Source organism: Mobula birostris, chromosome 1, assembly GCF_030028105.1.
Source record: "Mobula birostris isolate sMobBir1 chromosome 1, sMobBir1.hap1, whole genome shotgun sequence".
In the NCBI taxonomy this organism is placed as follows: Eukaryota; Metazoa; Chordata; class Chondrichthyes; order Myliobatiformes; family Myliobatidae; genus Mobula; species Mobula birostris.
The window spans coordinates 147,064,035-147,076,687 of record NC_092370.1 but is presented as its reverse complement, the minus strand read 5'-3'; the positions used below and the strand labels follow the sequence as shown (position 1 = coordinate 147,076,687).

Sequence of the window (12,653 nt, the reverse complement as noted above, 5' to 3'; positions counted from 1 at the left end):
CCAGCAAGAAGAAACAATGAACCATCAGCAGAAACTCAAGACATCGATTCAGAAAAGATTGGAAGACTTACAAGTTGGGGAAGATCAAGGAAGTGTTCTGACTAAGGTCAACAGGAAACCGAGAGCCCAGGGAGGGGAGTTTGACCACACTCCCGAGGAGGTGAAGAAATGGAGGACAGATCTCAGAAAAGGGAGGCGGACGCTTGAAAGGAACCTGAAGATAACTATCGACAGTTTAAATGAAGTGGAAAAACTGAAAGTTGACCTGGAAGACGTCCTCCGGAAGAAACCACCGGAGGCTGAACATCCTTTAACTGCTGCTTTTCAGGTCAGGGTGGAAGAAGCTGGTGGGGTCCCAGATTGAAATGGCCAAGAACCCTGAGTTAGAACTGCTGAGGCTGTGGCAAGAGTTGAAGGAGTCCCCGAAGAAGCTGACGTCTCGACTGCAGGAGGCTGCAGGGGTAGCCCCAGCTAAATGTTTCAGTTTGGAGAAACTTAAACAGCAGCTACCGATCGAGGGAATGAGGAAGGATACGAATTCGAAGGATGATGTGCTGCACATGTGATTGAGGACGAGACCTTTGGCCCTTCTCCCACTCAGTCAGGTGTAGTGGGGAGGGCTAACTGTGGGCAGTCTGAGTTACGGCAGGATCAGGAAGGAGGAGAGGCGGGGCCCCGGCCACGGGACAGGGGGCTCCGAGCTGTAGTGGTGGCCTGAGTGAGAGAGGAGTTGGCAAGCAGGCCCAAGGTATCCCTAGTAGTGTCTGAACCTTTTGGGTTTAGGTGAGGGGGTACAGAGGTCTCGGAGGGTTAAGAAGCTCTCAGATAGGTTGGCCTATTTAGCGCCCATGGGACGGGAGTAAGGTCCACTGTTTGGGTAGCACTGTCACTGTGTGTATCTGAGTATGTGTGTGTTGTGTGTCTGCAGGACTGGTTGGCGAGTTATTTAGAAGTCATGAGGACATGACTTTATTTGGTGGGGGGAGAGTGTAAGGGGGTTTCGACTTTTATGTTACTGCGGAGGCTAATTAAAATGGCGTCTTTGTTATGTTAATCTGGAGAATGCGGCTTTGTTGTGTTAAACGCTGAGAAAGTTTGCGCTAGCAGCTTGTTTTGGTTTAGAGTGTGATAAGAGGGTGCTATTAACCAATTGGGATAGTTGTTATGTTTTTGGTGTATTTGAAGATACTGTATACGCGGGGTTTTGGGGCAGAAGGCGGGATAGCGAGACAGAGGATGGACGAGGTGCTGTGATGTCCACTAACGGGGTCGGACCCCGGGGAGGGCGTTCGGCGAGGAGACGGAGACGGACTAGTGTAGAGTGTCTGGTCGACCACCGTTGGTGGTCCCAGGCGGCCGGTCAAGGTGGTCCGAGGGGTCGCAGGGTGAAGAAGAAGGTTCTTGAGCTCCAACTGTTTTGTGCACGAAGAGATTGAACTTTGATAAGTGTGGCGCCTTTTATTTTCCTTTTATATTTTATTCCCTCTTAATTATATAGTTCCAGTAATGTCTATAAACTGTAAATCATTTAATCATATCTGGTGTATTGTCTGTTATTTGGGCAGGGTGGGGTGCATCACACAGCATCCAGACAAACTAATTACCCAGTTTGGTGGGGCCGAGGCTGTTTCCCTAGACGACAGCGAGCCGAGCGACCCTGAGGGTGGCCGGGGGGGGGGGGTTACACACAGAATTGTGGGAAGACCTATAGATCTTAGAATGTATGTGTTGAAAGGACATACTGTATATCACTCTTACTAACTCCTAGTCCTACCCAATGAAATACTTGGATCAGGTCTGTTTGACCTAAATGGGAAAATGTACTTGGTGAAAGTTGATAATTTTTCAATTGTTTTGTGAGATAAACCTCTTAAGACACCCATTCATTAACTGATATTTATGGGCTTAAAGGACAGTTTGGCAGACATGACATTCCTTAGATGCAGATCATATAAAATGTGTTGCTGTTCACAGCAGGCATCCATGTGAGTTCTTGAAGGATTGGCAGTTTAATTATTAAACAATATCACTTCACCTTGAAGAATATTAAAAAGTGAGAGTACTGACTGTCAAGGAGGCCAAGGGATATCTGAAGATAGCCAAGTGACCACGATCATATTCACAATGCAATACCAAAACCAAGGGATGACGGGCAGTCCAGTAACCAGAGCACCCAACAATAGAAAGACTGCTTGATCCAAATGCAAAGAGGTACAAGATGGTAACTGGGATGATCCAAAAGGAGACAAGTGCATAGCTGCACCACAGATGGCACTGACCTTTCACTGCTTTGAGTTGGATACACCTTAAGAAAATTGCAGCAGACTACCACCAAATGCAGATGGCAGTGGTGACCTGACATATTTTACACCCATTTCATACTGTTACCTGATAACACAGCATCCCACATTGGGGCAACAGGCACCGTATCAGAAAGACTATAAAAGAACCTTGCTTGATGAAAGCGAAAAGCGAAATGTAGCCCAATTTGTAATTAGAATTAATTGTAAAGGATAAAGAGGTATTGTGCAATATGATTTAAACAGTTTTTCAAGTGACACTGTTTTTGTATTAAGTGCAAAAGCAGAGAAGCACAAACCTGATTGCTAAGTGTGATCAGATACCTATTATTTGGTTCAGATAAAATGCCAAACTTGTTCTATACCCTCCATGTGTATGATGAGTTGAAATAGAGAACATTGCACTTGTATTTTCAGTGCAATGTTGGCCACATTTACAGACAGGTATGGACATCTATTGTGCATCGTAAGTGAACCATCCTAACCAGACCTGGTCCTCCTCCATTAAGTCTCCATTCCTTGCACCATCCACAGACTGCATCTCCTCATTATGGTTGTAACTGAAGGCTACACACCAGTGGACCTGTTGCAACCGGTTACTTTTTTAATTTATGGGATGTGGTGTCACAGGCATGGACAGCTTTGATGTACAACCTTTTTGCCTTGAGAAGGAACTTGTGAATTACCTTCTTGAGCAGCTACAGACCTTGTGATGAAGATACTCCTGTGCCATCTTGGGTACTAGCCTGCAAAATACCCAGGACAGCTCCAAGAAGCAGTGCCTCAGAAAGGCAACTTCCATTATTAAGGACCTCCAGCACCCAGGACATGTCCTTTTCTCATTGTTACCATCAGCCTGAAGGCACACACTCAGCGATTCAGGGACAGCTTCTTCCCCTCTGCCATCCAAAATGGGCTTTGAACCCCTGAACACTACCTCACTTTTTTAATGTATATTATTCCTGTTTTTTTGCATGATTTTAATTTATTCAATATACACACTGTATATTGTAATTGATTGACTTATTTATTATTATTATTATTGTTTTTTCTTCTTCTTCTTCTTCTATGTTATGTATTCCATTGAACTGCTGCTGCTAAGTTAACAAATTTCACGACACATGCCGGTGATAGTAAACCTGATTCTGATTCTGAGTTCCAGAATTTAGAACTAGTGACTTAGAGAGAGCAGTAATTTATTTACTGGTTAGAGATAGTTTGTGGCCTAAAGGTTGTGAGTTTTCAGGTTTGGAAGCTACTTTTGAAGAAGTCTTGAAAATTGCTATAATGTTTTTGTAGATCATATACCCTACAGTCTAGTAGTCTTTTTTGCTTGAATGGTGTCAAGTAGACTTCGACTTCTTTCTTGTTATGTAGATTAGCAGAAAGGCTTTTGATAATCAGGATAAACATCCTGCTGCAGGATAGAAGCCTCTAACCTGTTCACTTGTGCCTCTGAAGCATATATATTTGGCTGATCCAGCTGAGATTTTGGTTAAAGGTGAGCAACAAACAATATTCTAGAGAAACTCAGTAGGTCATGCAGCATAAGTGGGAAGAAAGAAATAATCAACCAATTGATTGAATGTGAGGATGACAGAAAATTTAGTGGCTGCAATGCCTTTGAAGGTACCAAACAGAATGAACAACAAACTCAACTTGTCAATGTGCATCTGTGGAGAGGAATAAACCATCAATATTTTGGACCAATACCCTTCATCGGGTTTCAAGGCGAAGGTACTAGACTTTTTGATTGTTGTAAATATTCACCAGCAACGGATTTAACGTCTTTGAATATCTCAGGCAGATTGCCTGACCTTCATTGATAAAGATGCCATTTGTATGAATGTTACTTATCAGCTCATACACAGACATCATGCAAGTTTTTATTTCAAGGAGCCACTGAATGGGATTTGTGTCAGGAACTCATCAGTGTTAGTAAGTACATAACAGAGGCTTTAATCGCAAATTTTAAATATTCCTTTTATAAGAAAATACTTACTGCCCATAACGCCACTGGTGTTTAGGGCAGCAATGAAGATCCTCCATCTTTGTCTGTATAGAATAATTCTTCATTGTTGTTTCTGTAACATTTTTATTCAGCAGTCAGGGTTGTTAGTCCTGAGCTGAACCCCAAACCTGGTGGACTGCTGGACCATTCTCAGTCTGGTCTCTACCCTTTGACCTGTTTGGCATGGGTGACCCTACCAAGAGCCAAAGCACAAGGCTCTAACTCCAGCCAACATAGCTGTCTGGGTTATCGAGGCACGCAAGTCTCCAAACCACAAGAAGATTGTGGTTTTCTTGGAGGAAATGAAAATAGCATGAAGAAAAATTACTAGAGAAGAAAAGCAAAAACTACCTTAATTGGAAATGTACAGATAAATTGGCTGTGGATAATTGAGAAGAATTTGAACAGATCATTTACTGAAAAAGAGAATGTAGACAAATAAACTCAAATGGACACTGGAAGTTTGTGTTTATGAACAACGGGGGGGCACAAAAATGGAAGTGAAGTAATTACAACCTAAACGTTTAAAGTAATTACAAACTAGGCATTAGCGACAGACCAATCAATTCACGATTCATTAGCAGGAGCAAATAAAAGTAAAGCAGGGTCAAAGCAGAGCAGCCATTATGTGAGCGGACCAGTATAGGTTGGGAACTTGAGGCTCTAACCGCCAGAGAAAGCAGGATCTCCCAGTGGCCACACATTTTAATTCCACGTCCCATTCCCATTCTGATATGTCTATCCACGGCCTCCTCTACTGTAAGATGAAGCCACCCTCAGGTTGAAGGAACAGCACCTTATATTCCGTCTGGGTAGCCTCCAACCTGATGGCATGAACATTGACTTCTCTAACTTCAGTTATTGCCCCACCTCCCCTTCGTACCCTACCCGTTATTTATTTATTTATTTCTCTCTCTCTCTCTCTCTCTATATATATCCCTCTATCCCTCTCACTATACTCCTTGCCCATCCTCTGGGCTTCGCCCCTCCTCCTTTCTTTCTCCTTAGGCCTCCTGTCCCATGATCCTCTCATATCCCCTTTGCCAATCAACTTTCCAGCCCTTAGCTCCATCCCTTCCCCCTCCTGTCTTCTCCTATCATTTCGGATCTCCCCCTCCCCCTCCCACTTTCAAATCTCTTACCATCTCTTCTTTCAGTTAGTCCTGACAAAGGGTCTCGGCCTGAAACGTCGACTGTACTTCTTCCTATAGATGCTGCCTGGCCTGCTGAGTTCACCAGCAATTTTTATGTGTGTTGCTTGAAATTCCAGCATCTGCAGATTTCCTCATGTTTGCGTGTATATACCTTAACCCAGTTGTCCTCTCCCACTCTCTCCCCCATTCCATAATCGTCCTTCATGTGCCACCAAGCATATTAATAACAACACCACTGGCCTCCCACACTCTTCCCTTATTCCACACCTCCCTCTCATTTGCCCTAACCAAAATTTCTGCAGTGCAGAGAGATGACTAGGTGAGTTCCACCATAAATGATGCCTCAGACACTGTGTGTGAATAGAACTTAAGAGACCCTACAAACGCAAGTGCCAGCCTTTGAAAATGAGGTCCAGACGTCCTGATGTTGAAGGGCAAAGCAGCACCATTTGCAATCTTAACTCAAAAGTACTATGTTTTTCTGAGTTACAAGTATTTTGCTGTTCCCTTATTGTCTCTTAAATTTAAAATAATCACTTAAAAATAAAAAAGAAAAGAATTGCAGGAGTGTGAGAAAATGTTACCAGGAATATATACAGGGTTTTCTTCAGCGTTGACCATTTTATCACAGGTAGTTTTTGAGGCAGAGAACAAGACAGAAGGGAAATCAGATAAATATTCAAAGCAAAAGATTCTGAGCATGGGAAACTGAAGAGCAAGGTGATGATTTTGATTTATTGTTAAAAAGAGCATGCATGTTGTGTCACATGAACTGTTCCCCTGCTGCCAGTGAAATGGAATCTACTATGTGAAAAGTAATGCATTTAATTTTTAGAAAACACAGTGGTTAAGATTAACAAAGTTTTAAGTAGATCCAATGAACAGTTCCTATATATCAACTAGTGTCACAACAATATGAAAATGTTGATTGGGTGATGTACTTAATTGAAATCAGAATAATTACATCGTAGGTTTTGTTTCCGATTAGAATAATTGTGAATGACTGTTATCTGGGCTTTTGTGAGGGAAATTTCAAGTATGGTGTTAAGGACTCATTTCCATTAAAAGGAAATTAAATAATCAGTATGATTTTCTCTGATTGTGTGACTATACTGGTTAGTGAGCTTAACCATGAATGCCTGAGTTATGGAGACCAGAGAAGTTGCAATGTGGCCGAATTTGTGTTACGTGAGTTGATTTCAGCAGGTTTTACAATTGAACAAATCACCCTGAATTATGGAAGTGAATATTGGTAAGGGTGTCCACTGATAATAGGATTTCAGTAACCTCTGTTGAAGATATTCTTTGAATTTGGTGGATGATGTCAGGCACAGCAAGGATCACGGTCACTTGGCTGAATTAACAAAATCAGATCAGTCCTTATCATGGCATTCTCTTCATCATGGGAAGGCTCCAGAGAGGACTAGAAAGTTTGTGATTCTTAGACAATGATAGGAGAATAGACCCAGTATCACCAATCCCAGATCTGCAAAGATAGCAGAATATATAGATAAGTTAGTTAATTACACATTACAGGGCACTTGACTTTGTTGGCTAAGGCATAAATATAAAAACAGGGAAATTTGATCATTGCTGTTTGAAATATCAATTAGGCCTCATCTTGAGTACTACATGCAATCTGGTCACTGCATTATAGGCAGGTCATCATAGGGTGAAAGGTAGTGTAGAAGAAATTTACCAAAATGTTGCCAGGGCTCGAAAAAGATACAAAATAGAAGAAGTGGACATAGCCATCAGTAAGATTGTGACTGCAGTTATTCAGTCAAGAACCAAAGAAAGGTAACATGATATTCCCTCTACACCATTTGTTGTATCTACTATACCATTCTTTGTATGTGAGCCATTTGACACAACTTTGGAAGTTACCAAAATCTCAATATTGCAATGGTAATGAGTGATAACCTAGAAGCTAAAGTTTATCCAGTGGTTCAGGTGGCGAGGGGTTGGGGGGGTGGTGCAGGAATCATTTTTGCTGAAAATATATTCAACTTTATATGCTTAAGAGGTTATAACCTCCACTGTTGAGCTCCTCAGCCGAAAGTAGCTGATTGGGCAATCGAGGTTAGGTGACCAAGCAGTTTGAAAAGCTCAAACAAATAAATAGAGGGGCAGCTGAAGCGGAGCGACCAGTGAGGGAGTGGAGCTTTGAGGCTTTGACTCGTCAGGCTTCGCCAAGAAGAGGCAGAGGACGAGCTTGCTCCCAGTTAGGCTTTACAATTCCTCCTGAGACGATGATGTGCCTCTTATGTGAGATGTGGCAGTCTTGGGGGAACTCCCCTCTCCCGCAGAGTCACATCTGCCAGAAGTGCATGTGGCTGGTCGATATGGAAGACTATGTAAGGAATCTGGAGCAGCAGCTGGATGATCTTCGACTCATAAGGGAGAATGAGACAGTCACAGATGAGAGCTTCAGGGAAGTAGTCACAGTTAGACTGCTGGAAGCAGGTCGTTGGGTGACAGTCGGAGGGGGGAAAGCGAAGGTGAGTAGACAGGTAGTGCAGAGCACCCCTGTAGCCACTCCCCTGAATAATAAATAACTGTCCTGGATACTGTTGGCAGGGATGACCGACCAGGGTGAGCCACGGTGAGTCTGACCCTGTGGTGCAGAAGGGTGGAATGGAGAAGAGGAGAGCTGCCGTCATTGGGGACCCTATAGTCAGGGGAGCAGACAGGAGATTTTGTGGACGTGAGAAGGACACCCGCATGATTTGTTGCCTCCCGGGTGCTAGGGTCCGGGATGTTTCTGACTGGGTGCACGACATCCTGGTATGAGAGGGAAAACAACCAGAAGCCATGATACATGTTGGTACCAATGACATAGGCAGGAAGAAGGATGAGGTCCTGAAATGTGAGTTTCGGGAACTAGGCAGAAGGCTGAAGAACAGGACCTCAAGGGTGGTGTTCTCAGGATTGCTGCCAGTGCTACATGACAGTGATGATAAGAATTGGAGGAAGTGGCAGTTGGATGCGTGGCTGAGGAGTTGGTGCAGGAGGCAGGGTTTTAGATTTTTGAATCATTGGGATCTCTTCTCGGGAAGGTATGACCTGTACAGATTGGATGGGTTGCACCTGAACTTGAGGGGGAGCAATATCCTTGCAGGTAGGTTTGTTAGCATGGTTCGGGAGGGTTTAAACTAATTTGCAAGGGGGATGGGAGCTGGAGCGATAGAGCAGTTGAAGAAGTTCATGGAGTAAAGCCAGATCTGACATATAGAGAGGCTTTGAGGAAAGAGAAGCATAATAAAGGGTGTAAAGGTAGCAAGGTAGAAGGGCTAAAGTGCGAGTACTTCAATGCAAGAAGCATCAGGAACAAAGATGATGAACTGAGAGCTTGGATACATATGTGGCCATTACAGAGACTTGGCTGGCACCAGGGCAGGAATGGATTCTCAATATTCCTGGATTTCAGTGCTTTAAAAGGGATGGGGGGGGTAAGGGGAGGAGGCATTACTGGTCAGGGATACTATTACAGCTGCAGAAAAGGTGGGTAATATAGCAGGATCCTCCTTTGATTCAGTATAGGTGGAAGTTAGAAACAGGAAGGGAGCAGTTACTCTATTGGGAATATTCTGTAGGCCCCCTGGTAGCAGGAAAGATACCGAGGAGCAGATTGGGAGGCAGATTTTGGAAAGGTGCAAAAATAACAGGGTTGTTATCATGGGTGACTTTAACTTCTCAAATATTGATTGGCACCTGATTAGTTCCAATGGTTTAGACGGGGCAGAGTTTGTTAAGTGTGTCCAGGATGGATTCCTGTCACAGTATGTTAACAGGCCAACTAGGGGGAATGCCATATTAGATCTAGTATTAGGTAACGAACTGGGTCAGGTCACAGATCTCTCAGTGGGTGAGCATCTGGGGGACAGTGACCACTGCTCCCTGGCCTTTAGCATTATCATGGAAAAGGATAGAATCAGAGAGGACAGAGAAATGTTTAATTGGGGAAGGGCAAATTATGAGGCTATAAGGCTAGAACTTGCGGGTGTGAATTGGGATGATGTTTTTGCAGGGACATGTGGTCGATGTTTAGGGATCTCGTGCAGGATGTTAGAGATAAATTTGTCTCGGTGAGGAAGATAAAGAATGGTAGGGTGAAGGAGCCATGTGTGACAAGTGAGGTGAAAATCTAGTCAGGTGGAAGAAGGCAGTATGCATGAGGTTTAGGAAGCAAGGATCAGATGGGTCTATTGAGGAATATAGAGTAGCAAGAAAGGAGCTTAAGAAGGGGCTGAGGAGAGCAAGAAGGGGGCATGAGAAGGCATTGGTGAGTAGGGTAAAGGAAAACCCCAAGGCATTCTTCAATTATGTGAAGAACAAAAGGATGACAGGAGTGAAGGTAGGACCAATTAGAGATAAAAGTGGGAAGATGTGCCTGGAGGCTGTGGAAGTGAGCGAGGTCCTCAATGAATACTTCTCTTCGGTATTCACCGATGAGAGGGAACTTGATGACAGTGAGGACAATATGAGTGAGGTTGATGTTTTGTAGAATGTTGATATTAAGGGAGAGGAGGTGTTGGTGTTGTTAAAATACGTTAGGATGATTAAGTCCCCGGGGCCTGACGGAATATTCCCCAGGCTGTTCCATGAGGCAAGGGAAGAGATTGCTGAGCCTCTGGCTAGGATCTTTATGTCCTTGTTGTCCACGGGAATGATACCGGAGGATTGGAGGGAGGCGAATGTTGTCCCTTTGTTCAAAAAACGTAGCAGGGGTAGTCCAGGTAATTATAGACCAGTGAGCCTTATATCTGTGGTAGGAAAGCTGTTGGAAAAGGTTCTTGGATCTATGGCCATTTAGAGAATCATGGTCTGATCTGGGACAGTCAGCATGGCTTTATGAAGGGCAGATTGTGTCTAACAAGCCTGATAGAGTTCCTTGAAGAGGTGACCGGGCATATAGGTGAGGGTAGTGCAGTGGATGTGATCTACATGGATTTTAGTAGGGATTTGACAAGGTTCCACATGGTAGGCTTATTCAGAAAGTCAGAAGGCATGGGATCCAGGGAAGTTTGGCCAGGTGGATTCAGAATTGGCTTGCCTGCAGAAGGTAGAAGGTCGTGGTGGAAAGAGTACATTTGGATTAGAGGGTTGTGACTAGTGGTGTCCCACAAGGATTGGTTGTGGGACCTCTACTTTTCGTGATTTTTATTAACAACCTGGATATGTGGGTAGAAGGGTGGGTTGGCAAGTTTGCAGATGACACAAAGGTTGGTGGTGTTGTGGATAGTGTAGTGGATTGTCGAAGATTGCAGAGACACATTGATAAGATGCAGAAGTGGGCTGAGAAGTGGCAGATGGAGGTCTACCCGGAGAAATGTGAGGTGGTACACTTTGGAAGGGCAAACTCCAAGGCAGAGTACAAAGTAAATGGCAGGATGCTTGGTAGTGTGGAGGAGCAGAGGGATCTGGGAATACATGTCCACATATCCACATATCCCTGAAAGTTGCCTCACAGGTAGATAGGGTAGTTAAGAAAGCTTATGGGTGTTAGCTCTCATAAGTTTAAGAGTTGTGAGGTAATGATGCAGCTCTGTAAAACTCTGGTTAGGCCATACTTGGAGAACTGGGTCCAGTTCTGGTCGCCTCACTATAGGAAGGATATGGATGCGTTGGAAAGGGTACAGAGGAGATTTACCAGGATTCTGCCTGGTTTAGAGAGTATGCATTACCATCAGAGATTAAGGGAGATTAAGGGAGCTGGGGCTTTATTCTTTGGAGAGAAGGAGACATGATTAGGGTATACAAGCTATTAAGAGGAATAGATAGAGTGGATAGCCAGTGCCTCTTCCCCAGGGCACCACTGCTCAGTACAAGAGGACATGGCTTTAAGGTAAGGGGTGGGAAGTTCAAGGGGGATATTAGAGGACGATTTTTTACTCAGAGCGTGGTTGGTGCGTGGAATGCACTGCCTGAGTCAGTGGTGGAGGCAAATATACTAGTGAAATTGAAGAGACTACTCGACAGGTATATGGAGGAATTTAAGGTGGGGGGTTATATGGGAGGCAGGATTTAAGGGTTAGCACAACACTGTGGGCCGAAGGGCCTGTACTGTGCTGTACTTTTCTATGTTCTATGATATGTCAGTGTTCCTGGCTAACTGATTCCATAATCTTCCCACTCTGCCTACTTCCATGTAGCTGTGACTAACAAATATCGCACCTTGTCCAAATGTGCCTGGCAAAGATGTAAATTCCATTTCCCATGACAATTGTGTGGTGTCCAAACTGGGCACGACATTTGAATTTCCTATCATACACTGAAGTGTACACTTTGTTAGGTACTGCCTTGTGTTGGGCACATGGCCAAGTGTTTAAGGCATTTGTCTAGTGATCTGAAGGTCGCTAGTTCGAGCCTCAGCTGTGGCAGCATGTTTGTGTCCTTGAGCAAGGCACTTAACCACACATTGCCCTAGTGTCTGTGTGAGGAGTGGCACCCCACACAGACTTTCAATCTGTGAACTAATGCCCGACGCAGGACTCTCATGGTCTGAGTCGACGTTCCCTACCACCCCCCCCCCCCCCCGGGTTATGACCACTGGTTCAATGCTCAGGGCAATCACACAGCATCCAATGGAATCAATCCCAGATGAGCCCCCACAATTGTGACCCTCAGGCTCGGCCAGCACGTGTTCGGCTAGGGGAAGACCACTCCTGGCCCCGCCAAACTGAGAAATCTCATTTGTGCGGATGCTGCGTGATGTGTTGCCCAGTTACAAATCCACACTGCAAAATATCAGACAGTAGATCATATATAATTAACTGATTGAGCTTTATAAATCTTAATCTGAATATAGCAATAGTAAAGATAGGACGGGTAGAGAGGGGGACGCCCCAAGGGGACGGACTACACCGAGGGCTGTGGGTGGCTGGTGTTCCGTGAGAAGGAGGGTGGCCGGTATCATCTGCTATAACTGTGGTGAAGAGGGCCACTTCAGGTGGGAATGTGAGCGGCAGGAAGCCCCTCGGAGAGTGAGCCCCCGGGTGCCTAAGCAGGGAGAGGTGTCAGGAAACTTAGAGGAGATCCAGTGGGGTCATGGCCTGGTGTCTCTGGGGGAGCACATTCCCAGCAATGCACCAAGGAACCCTCACAAGTGAAAGACCCTATTCCTGAAGGCTTAGAGGAACCATGCTCCAGTGTGTTGCTATGAAAATAGGGTATGTATGCTAAAGC

General features: G+C 44.6%; 1 protein-coding gene across 5 annotated transcripts in view; it reads left to right on the top strand.

The window, feature by feature from the left end:
• Window positions 1-12,653, top strand: part of zfpm2a (zinc finger protein, FOG family member 2a) — a 1,013,454-nt gene that overhangs the window by 455,454 nt on the left and 545,347 nt on the right. The gene's annotated exons all lie outside the window — the stretch shown is intronic.